We start from the raw sequence: 10727 nt of genomic DNA on the forward strand, positions 1-10727 counted from the left end.
CACTGCTGGAGGCCGACCTGAGCTCCAACTCAAACCCCAGTCTCCTGCTCAGTGTGGTGGGCAGCCCTGCTTCCCCGGCTCATGGAGTGAGTGAGGGTGTGTGTGAGCCAGTTCTGAACAAAATCAAGAAATCACTGTATCTTCCCAGAAAGCTTTGACTCTGTGCATGTGTGCACTGAGCTGTTTCCCACATGAGTGAGCGTCCTGGAGAACAGGCCTGCCCGGGGAAGAAGTGAGCCAGCCTACCTGCTAGAAACTGCTGGGGGTTCCTGATCGGGAGGCTTGCTTTTCCTCCAACTTCCTTCGCCTCTTTTTCTGGCTGGAGTGTGTGGTTCTGCTAGTTCTGGAGTCTTTCCTGTCCCCATTCTGGACCATGTCCCACCCCAGGTATCGAGAATGGCTCATACCTGTAATCCCAGCATCTTGGGAGGCTGAGGCAGGAGGATCACTTGAGGCCAAGAGTTTGAGACCAACCTGGGCAACATAGCGAGACCCTGTCTCTGCAAAAAATTTAAAACTAAGCCAGGTGTGGTGGCATGTGTCCGCAGTCTCAGCTACTCGGGAGGCTGAGGGGAGAGGATTGCTTGAGCCCAGGCATTTGAGGCTGCAGTGAGCCAGGATGGCAGCACTACACTCCAGCCTGGTTGATGGAGTGAGACCCTGTTGTAAAAAAATAATAAAAGAAAATGACTTATTTCCAGAGGGGCCGAATCTCCATGAGGTGGTAACCAAAACGACAGATTTGCCGACTCTCAGGGGGAAGTGGTGTCCTGGGCAGTGGCTGGAGAAGCAGGTGGTGCCTGGGTCTGACTGCAGGAGGGAGGCCTTCTGGGTTCTGCCTCTGGGACAGGGCAGGCTGCTGGGGAGGGTGCACATTAGGAGATGGAAAGTTAGGCCACCAGGCAGCCCACTAGGGCACCTGGCAAGTTCTGCTAGGCCTGCCGAGGCATGGCTGGGCTTTACAACAGGGGGTACGGAGCTCCTTGAGTGGAAAGCCCCTCTCGCCGGCTTGCCCCTGATTTCATCCCAAGAACGGTCAACTCGAGCAAGCAAATATACCTCTTGAGCTGTAGGTAGGGGCTCAGCCCTGTCCCTGAGGCTGGGCACAGGCTTGGTCCTTCTCGCCTGCCTCCTCCCCTTCCCTGTGCTCTGTCACACCCCTCCCGCATGCAGAGGAGCCAGTTTTAACCTGGAAGGTTCCCTCTGCCCTCTCACAACTCAGCACCCCTGTTATTCCTTCAGAACCCCTGGCCAGCTCCTCAAGGGCTTCCCCCACCCTAATATACTCTTAGAGTCTGTGGCTTCTGTTTCTCTAGCTTGTTCAGGGAAGAGTCTCTGGAGGCCCACTTTACCCTCAGAAGCATTCCAAAAAATGGCCATTGAGCTCACCTGTTGGCGTTCCTCCCCCAGGCAGCATCAAACTCCCTAGATTGGCCCTCAGTCTCCCTTCTTCTCCTTCTTCTTCTTTTTTGGAGACAGGATCTCACTCTGTTGTCCAGGCTGCAGTGCAGTAGTGCGATCAGCACTCACTGTAGCCTCCATCTCCTGGGGTCAAGTGATCCTACCACCTCGGCCTCCTGAGTAGCTGGCACTACAGGAACACACCACCACACCTGGCTAATTTTTTTTTATTTTTAGTAGACAGATGAAGTCTTTTTTTTTTTTTTTTTTTTAGACGGAGTCTCGCTCTGTCACCCAGGCTGGAGTGCAGTGGCGCAATCTCGACTCACTGCAAGCTCCGCCTCCCGGGTTCACGCCATTCTCCTGCCTCAGCCTCTCCGAGTAGCTGGGACTACAGGCGCCCGCCACCACACCCGGCTAATTTTTTGGTGTTTTCAGTAGAGACGGGGTTTCACCGTGGTCTCGATCTGCTGACCTCGTGATCCGCCCACCTCGGCCTCCCAAAGTGCTGGGATTACAAGCGTGAGCCACCGCACCCGACTACAGATGAAGTCTTGCCATGTTGTCCCTTATTCTTTTTTTTTTTTTTTTTTGAGACAGAGTCTCACTCTGTTGCCGAGGTTTGAGTGCAGTGGCACAATCTCGGCTCACTGCGAGCTCTGCCTCCTGGGTTCACGTCATTCTCCTGCCTCAGCCTCCTGAGTAGCTGGGACTACAGGCACCTGCCACCACGCCCAGCTAATTTTTCATATTTTTATTAGAGACAGGGTTTCACTGTGTTAGCCAGGATGGTATCAATTTCCTGACCTTGTGATCCACCCCCCTCGGCCTCCCAAAGTGCTGAGATTACAGATGTGAGCCACCACGCCCGGCCCAGTCTCCCTTATTCTTAATGAGGGGACCATGAGTTAATCTCTTAGGTCTGCCTCACCTCCTCCAGGAAGCCTCCCTGACTTATACCCCTCCTGCTTTGTGCCTTCTAGCTTCTCATCAGTGTAGTCATTCCTGACCTAGAGTGGCCCTCAGCAGTTGCCAAGATTTGTCCCCAAAGCTCAGGGCTGGTGGTCAGGTGGGTTAGGGATGAGTTGTCAAGGGTTGGGAGAGTACCTCTCCTAATGCAATGAGGAACAGATCTGGCTGGGTTGGAGGGAAGGGAGGAGGGCCTGGGCCCCCTCAGCCCCCTTCACTCCCCACCTCTGCACCCCTGCCTAGCCTCTTGACCAGGAAGTCGAGCTACCTTCACTAAAGAAGAGTGGAGACAGGAGACGGGGCCCTTCTCTCTAGGACAGGACTCTTCCCGTGGGGCTCCTCAGAGGTGAGGTCCTGCCTCTGGGCCCCTGGGAGTCCCTGGACCTTAAAGGTATTGTGCCCACACATTCTGGATGGGGCCTGCGAGGATGGTCAGGGTCATAGTGCCACCTGCTGGAGCTCCCAGGAACAGCAGCTGGAGAGACGCTGACGTACGTGTGTGTGTGTGTGTGTGTGTGTGTGTGTGTGTGTGTGTGTGTGTGTGTTTCGGTTGTGGTGGTGGTGGGGCAATTAATAACACCTCACCACAGATCTTAAAATTCACTTGATATTGAACCCTTACCCCCTTTCCAAGGAAGCAGCCAAAAGAGTGCAGAGGAAGTGATATTGGAATTCAACTGGGGCTCCCAGGGAAAGCCAGGGCCGCAGGGACATGATTGCATTCCTTGGAACTGCTGTTTTTTGAACTTCATTCGTGAAGCCTGGTTTCTAGGGATGGTTTCTCTTTTCATGGACCCGGAAGGAAAGTGGAGATTGTTCTTCATGCTTCTATGTGAAATGGGGTTTCAAGGGCAAAAAACAAGTAAGCACTTTGAATATCTTTGTGTTTTATTATACTGATAAGAGGAAGAAAAGTATGCTACATTGTAAATGTCGATGATTAGAAACAGTCCAAGGTGATCATTGTAATGTCAATTTCTGAAGAAGTTGGGAGAAATAAGTAGGAGAATGAAATGAATCAGCACAGTGCCTCTCACTTGCTAAATACTCCGCATGTTGGGAAATTCATTGATAAAATGAGACCCACTGTGGAGAAAGTGATTGGCCTTCCTGGCAAGCCAGGCTGGAGGTGAGCAGGGTTGGCCAGGGTCATGGGATGATGTCTTGGTTGGAAGCCACCAGGTGACCTGTGTCCTGTTGACACACAAGTATGCTGCTCAGTAACTCCCTGGAATTATTTTTAAAAAGCTAGATGTGTGAATAAAGAATTTGGGGGATTACAATTTTGGTTTGTAAATGAACCCTTTGCTTTAGGAAGAACTCAGCATAGGACCATTGCAAGTATTTCTTTTTCTTTTTTTCTTTTTTCTTTTTTTTTTGAGACAGAGTCTCACTCTGTCGCTCAGGCTGCAGTGCAGTGGCGTGATCTCAGCTCACTGCAACCTCCACCTCCCGGGTTCAAGCAATTCTCCTGCCTCAGCCTCCCAAGTAGCTAGGACTACAGGCACCCGCCACCACACTAGGCTAATTTTTGTATTTTTAATAGAGATGGGGTTTCACTATGTTGGCCAGGCTGGTCTTGATCTCTTGACCTCATGATCTGCCCGCCTCGGCTTCCCAAAGTGCTGGGATTACAGGCGTGAGCCACGGTGCCTAGCTGAACCTTGCAAGTATTTCACATGACATTTGTTTTGCCCGCTTCATCCCTTTACTTATATAACCAAACTCCACCAGCAGTGACAAGGCTGGCCTGATAACCTACTCATGGAGCCAAATGCAGATGCTTCTTAGGCAGAATTTGGAGTATAAATGGGAGAATATTTGGGGGGCTGGAGGGTGGGACTGATGTTGGGGAATCAGCAAGCACCAGGCCACCATCTTGGTGTATGACATTTGTTTCCCCATCGAATCCTCACTAGAATCCCCTGCAAGAGCTGCCGCTACCACCCTCGTTTTACAAACAAGGGACTTGTGGCCCAGGGAGGCTGTATGACCTGTCTGAGGTCACAGTCCTGATAAACGCTAGAGGTGGGATGTGAACCCAGAGAATCTGGGGTGACTCCAAAGGGCTGAGGCTGGGAACACAGGAAGGTGGTGATGCCCCTGCTGGGAATGTGCCTGGGGGAAGGTTTGGAGGGATGGCTCATGGTCAGTGGGATTTAGTTTCCCACTCACCAGGCAGAGGACTGACCTGGTATATGCCTTCAGGGCTGACATGCACAATTGTGCACGTTGTGCACTGCAAAAGGTTACCCCACATATGAGGACACTGTGCACATCATGGCCATATTTGCAGTGACTGTTTTCTGACAGTTGGAAATAAAGTGCCTGGAGGAGGAGGGACCTCTTTCTAAATCACTCAGAGGGGCTTCATGGGTGGGTGGCGTTTTCCATGTGTACATCACCATCTTTCTCCACCCAAGGGAGTGAGCAGGTACTGGGGTAACTTTAGGCCATTGCTCCAACCCCTGTGTTGAGGGAGTGGAGGAACCTTTTGCATTTTCTGCCCCCTCTTCACTTCTCCCTGAAGTCATGGGAGGGGCAACAGACAGCAAAAGCCTTCTCTGTGTCACTGGCCCTACTGTTTCCTCTCTGAGACATCTGGATGAAGATTCAGGCTCTTGCCATCTCTGTAGAAACAGGATCACATAATTGGTGGTAAGATGGGGAGGGAAGGAAGGAGAAGTGAGGAACAGCCGAGTGGGTCAGTGGATCAGAAGAGATAGAACAGGGCCTGCCTTAAAAAAAAAAAAAAAAATTCACAGGCCAGGTGTGGTGGCTCATGCTTGTAATCCCAACTCTTTGGAAGGCCAAGGCAGGAGGATCACCTGAACCCAGGAGTTCAAGACCAGTCTGGGTAACATACTGAGACCCCATTTCCACAAAAAAATGAAAAAATTAGCTGGTCATGGTGGTGTTCGCCTGTAATCCCAGCTTCTCAGGAGGCTAAGGCAGGAGTATCGCTTGAGCCTGGGAGGTCAAGGCTGCAGTGAGCCATGATGGTGCTACTGCACTCCAGCCTGGGCAACAGAGCAAGACCCTGTCTCAAAATAAATTAATTAATTTTAAAAATTAAAAATAAAATGTAAAAAGTACATATACACACGCACATCCACATGTATGTAAAATGTCATAGATAATTTGGGTTGTTTTAACAAGCATATAAGTATATCAGCCTTCAAGCAGATGCAGTCCATAAAAATCTGGGTTTACAAAAACATAATTTGGCATAGAGGCCTGTGCACAGAGAGGGGATTAGTCACCATATAAAACGGTTTCCAGGGGGTTGTTTTCTTTTCTAAAGAATTTTGTTTTGTTTTTTGAGACGGAGTCTCGCTCTGTTGCCCAGGCTGGAGTGAAGTGGAGTGATCTTGGCTCACTGCAAACTCTTCCTCCCAGGTTCAAGCCATTCTCCTGCCTCAGCCTCCTGAATAGCTGGGATTACAGGCGCCCGCCACCATGCCCAGCTAATTTTTGTATTTTTAGTAGAGACAGGCTTTCACCATGTTGGCCAGGCTGGTCTCGAACTCCTGACCTCAGGAGTTCCGCCCGCCTCGGCCTCCCAAAGTACTGGGATTACAGGCGTGAGCCACCGCACCTGGCCTCTAAAGAATTTTAAGTGAATTTCCAAGAGTTTCAAAGATGATTGTTATGTTTATGGAATGCTTATTCTATTAGCTCTGAACTCATGCTAATTATGTTTGTGGCCATGCGACCCAGCATACACTCTGTCCTTGTGGCCACTGCCAGTGGGACCAGCTGTGGGTACTGGAGCCTTGGCACCCTTAGCCCCTGGCGGGTCCAGGCAGCACTGGCGTGGTGTCCACTTTTTTCTCAGACACTTGCATCAGGATGTATGGTAGATGCCACTGGGCCCCAAAGCTGTATGGCTGTGGCATAACACAGGTGTCAAGGCAGCCATGACTGCCATGCACAGGCTGTAAATTATATATATATATATATATATATATATATATATATATATATATTTATTTATTATTATTATACTTTAAGTTCTAGGGTACATGTGCACAACGTGCAGGTTTGTTACATAGGTATACATGTGCCATGTTGATGTGCTGCACCCATCAACTCATCATTTACACTAGGCGTTTCTCCCAATGCTCTCCCTCCCCCAGTCCCCCCCACCAAGAGGCCCCGGTGTGTGATATTCCCTGCCCTGTGTCCACGTGTTCTGATTGTTCAGTTCCCACCTATGAGAACATGCAGTGTTTGGTTTTCTATCCTTGTGACAGTTTGCTGAGAATAATGGTTTCCAGCTTCATCCATGTCCCTGCAAAGGAGATGAACTCATCCTTTTTTATGGCTGCATAGTATTCCATGGTGTATATGTGCCACATTTTCTTTCTTTCTTTCTTTCTTTTCTTTTTTTTTTTTTGAGACGGAGTCTCACTCTGTCTCCCAGGCTTGAGTGCAGTGGCACGATCTTGGCTCACTGCAAGCTCCACCTCCTGGGTTCACGCCATTCTCCTGCCTCAGCCTCCCAAGTAGCTGGGACTACAGGTGCCCGCCACCACACCTGGCTAATTTTTTATATTTTTAGTAGAGACAGGGTTTCACCATGTTAGCCAGGATGGTCTCGATCTCCTGACCTCATGATTCACCCGCCTCGGCCTCCCAAAGTGCTGGGATTACAGGTGTGAGCCACAGTGCCCGGCCCACAGTGCCCGGCCCATTTTCTTAATCCAGTCTATCATTGATGGACATCTGGGTTGGTTCCAGGTCTTTGCTATTGTGAGTAGCGCCACAATAAACATATGTGTGCATGTGTCTTTATAGTAGCATGATTTATAATCCTTTGTGTACATACCCAGTAAGGGGATCGCTGAGTCAAATGGTATTGCTAGTTCTAGATCCTTGAGGAATCGCCACACTGTCTTCCACAATGGTCGAACTAATTTACACTCCCATCAACAGTGTAAAAGCGTTCTTATTTCTCCACATCCTTTCCCGCATCTGTTGTTTCCTGACTTTTTAATGATCGCCATTCTAACTGGCATGAGATGGTATCTGATTGTGGTTTTGATTTGCATTTCTCTGATGAACAGTGATGATGAGCATTTTTTCATGTGTCTGTTGGCTGCATAAATGTCTTCTTTTGAGAAGTCTCTGTTCATATCCTTTGCCCATTTTTTGATGGGGTTGTTTTTTTCTTGTAAATTTGTTTAAGTTCTTTGTAGATTCTGAATATTAGCCCTTTGCAGGCTGTAAATTCTAAGCAGCAGGAAGTAGGTGTGAGTAGAAGTGGAGGCAGAAAGCAGCCGGTTCTGTTTCCAACTGCATTCTCCTTTCCTGTGCCCCTGTGTCATTACCATGAAACGCCTTTCCCGATGCTACTTCCAACAGGAGGCAGAGGGTGGGAGAATTCAGGTTGGAAGGCTTATCCCTAGAAAAGAGGGTGCCGACAGACAAGGCTCCTTGGAAGCCTGACAAATCAAATTTAGCATTTATTGAGCACCTACTATGTTACAGGAACACGACACACATGATTTCATTTAATCTTCACAACCAGCCCAAAGAGCAGCTTTCTCCCTGTTTACAGTCGGAGAAACGGAGGCTCTGAGAGATTGTAAGGGACTTGCCCAAGGTCACTCAGCTAGGAAGGAAAGCCAAAAGGCCAGCCTAGGTATCCTGGCGATCCAGGATCAGAGACACTGCTGTGAGGCTTCCCGGTGGGAAGAAGGAAAGTCATGCATCAATATTCATCAGCGAGTGAGAGTGAGAGTTCGGCCCTGTCCCAGGCACCTCTGGGCGGGAGGGTGGAGAATCCGAAAGAAAGAGGCCCGTCCCTGGTCCTCAAGGTCGTGCCAACAGGCCAACTAAGCCATGTCCCAAATCGAGAGCGGGTTAAGGTGGGGGCGTGGGGACGCCCTGAGGCAACAGGGCTTCGGAGAAGGGGGCGCTGGGGGCTGCAATGCCAGAGGATTCCTTGAGGAGACGGGGCTGGTGGGGCGGGTAGGGGCTGGCCGGGAGCAGGACCGGGAGGAAGGGACCCTCCAGACTGAGGAGTGCGGGGTAGATGAAGGCAGGGGAGATGGAGGCTCTGCAGTGTGAGGCAGGCGGACAGGGAAGACCGCATCCAGCTGAGAGACCTTGAGCAACCACGTGCTCCTCTGAGCTCCGCGTTTGCCGTGTGCAAAGTGAAGGGGTAGGCCGACCCCGCAGGGCCCTTCTTGCCCTCCTCTGCTGTGTGTGGGGGGATCTCTGGTCCGCGGGAGGACAGCCCCTGCTGCGCCGAGCGTCCTCCAGCGTCCGCGGCCGCCGCGGGCAGCGCTGACCGGCAGGGGGCGCTCCTGCAGAAGGCTGGCAGCGGTGGCGCCCTCGGCGGGGCCTGGGCTGGCCTGGGCACCCGGGAGGCCTCCCTCTCCATCCCTCCAGGTCCGCTCCCACCACTTGCCTTCTCACACCGCCCCTTCCCACTCCATGCTCTGGGATTAAAGGCTTGGGAAGTTGCTGGTATCTAGGTCCTTGGGCAGGCCGCTTCGCCTCTCTGTGCCTCAGTTTCTTCAGGCGCAAACTGGGCTGTGTGAGGAAGAGATGAATTATTGGTCAGGAGAGACTTCCAGCCACAGGTGAGGTAGATATGCCGCTGCTGCGCACCCCAATATCATTCCCTGGGCAGGGGCTGCTGCTCTACCACCTCAGGGTTACAGTTTGCTTTAAATCTTTATTTATTTGTTTGTTTTTTCAGACAGGGTCTCCCTCTGTTGCCCAGGCTGGAGTGCAGTGGTGCGATCACGGCTCACTGCAGCCTCAAACTCCTGGGTTCAAACCATCCTCCTGCCTCAGCCTCCCGAGTAGCTCGAACCACAGGTGCATACCACCATGCCCAGCTATTAATTTTTTTGTAGAGATGGGATCTTGCTTTGGTGCCCAGGACTGGTCTGGAACTCCTGGGCTCAAGCAATCCTCCCGTCTCAGTCTCCCAAAGTGCTTGGATTACAGGCATGAGCCACGGTACCCTGCTTTAAACTTTTATTCAAAGTCCTTTTGTGCAAAGATGGAAATAATTCCTGGATCCTACAGAGTGCCTGGCATGATGAGTGATGCTCAAAACGTAGCTGTGGAATGATTAGTTTTTTGAAACCATCCAGACAGAAGCTATGAGAAAATCAGACAGTGCACCTCTTCTGAATCACACTGGAAGATGTCCACATTCATCTTCACATTTCTCACCACTGTTCTGTGAGGAAGACGGACAGGGAGTGTTGTATCCATTTTATGGATGAGGTCGCAGAGGAAGCCAGAGACAAGATTTTAAGTTAGGACCCAGGGTTCTCTCCATGCAACCTCAGGTAAATTATCCTGTTGTCGCTAGTGACTCCTATTGGAGACATGTGGTATTGCAACCAGGCCACATTAGACACTGAAGGCACCTCATGAGGAAGAAGGTGGGCACATTCTGGGTGCCAAGCCCAGAGAGGGAGAAACTAGGGTAGATATTAATATTGGAGCTGGGGGAATGAAAATGATATTTCAGAATCAACAACAGATTGGAAAGGCTTAGCTAGTTTAAAAAACATTCCCTATTCTTAAGTCCCCAACACTTTTTCAACCTCCTCTCACTCCAAAGTAGAACTTAATGTAGCAAAGGTATGCTTTGTAGGGTGAACCCTTATAATTATGATGACAACCAGTGGGAAAACTTGGTTTCCTTTCAAACGTTTGTGTGACTAATTAGGAAGGACTATTCCATTCGTTACAGTGAAGAAAGAAGGACTGAAAAAAAAAATCACTCTGCAAAATCCAGCTCAAACATTGCTGCATTTCAGTCGCCATTGTCTTAGCTACCTCTTCCCTGGAACAATGAATTGATTGTCTTCTTTCCTGGGTTCCTGCCTTATTTGGTACCTTCTTCTCTTTACTGCCGCACAGTCATTAAATATGTGTCTTTGGTGCCAGCTCCCTGGGTTCTAATCCCGGTTCTAAGCTTACTAGCTGGCCAGTTACTTGACTTCTCTGTGCCCATTTCCTCATTTGTAAAATGTTGTGAGCATTAAATGGGTTAACAGTTTTATAGGACTTACAACAATACCTGGTGTAATGTAAGTGCTCAATAACTAGTTTACACTTATATGGATATGTCAGAATGCTCTCCGTATTTATTTATGTGTCTTTCCTAACAAACTGTGTGTTCCTCAAGGACAAGAACTGACTTCATCATCTCCTGCTCCAGGGTTTAGCACCAGATGCTTATTCAAAGTATGTTAAACTGAATATTATATATTCATGCTTTATTATTATTATTATTATTATTATTTTTTTTTTTTGAGACAGAGTCTCGCTCTGTGGCCCAGGCTGGAGTGCAGTGGCGCAATCTCGGCTCACTGCAAGCT

Source organism: Nomascus leucogenys, chromosome 19, assembly GCF_006542625.1.
Source record: "Nomascus leucogenys isolate Asia chromosome 19, Asia_NLE_v1, whole genome shotgun sequence".
NCBI lineage: Eukaryota > Metazoa > Chordata > Mammalia > Primates > Hylobatidae > Nomascus > Nomascus leucogenys.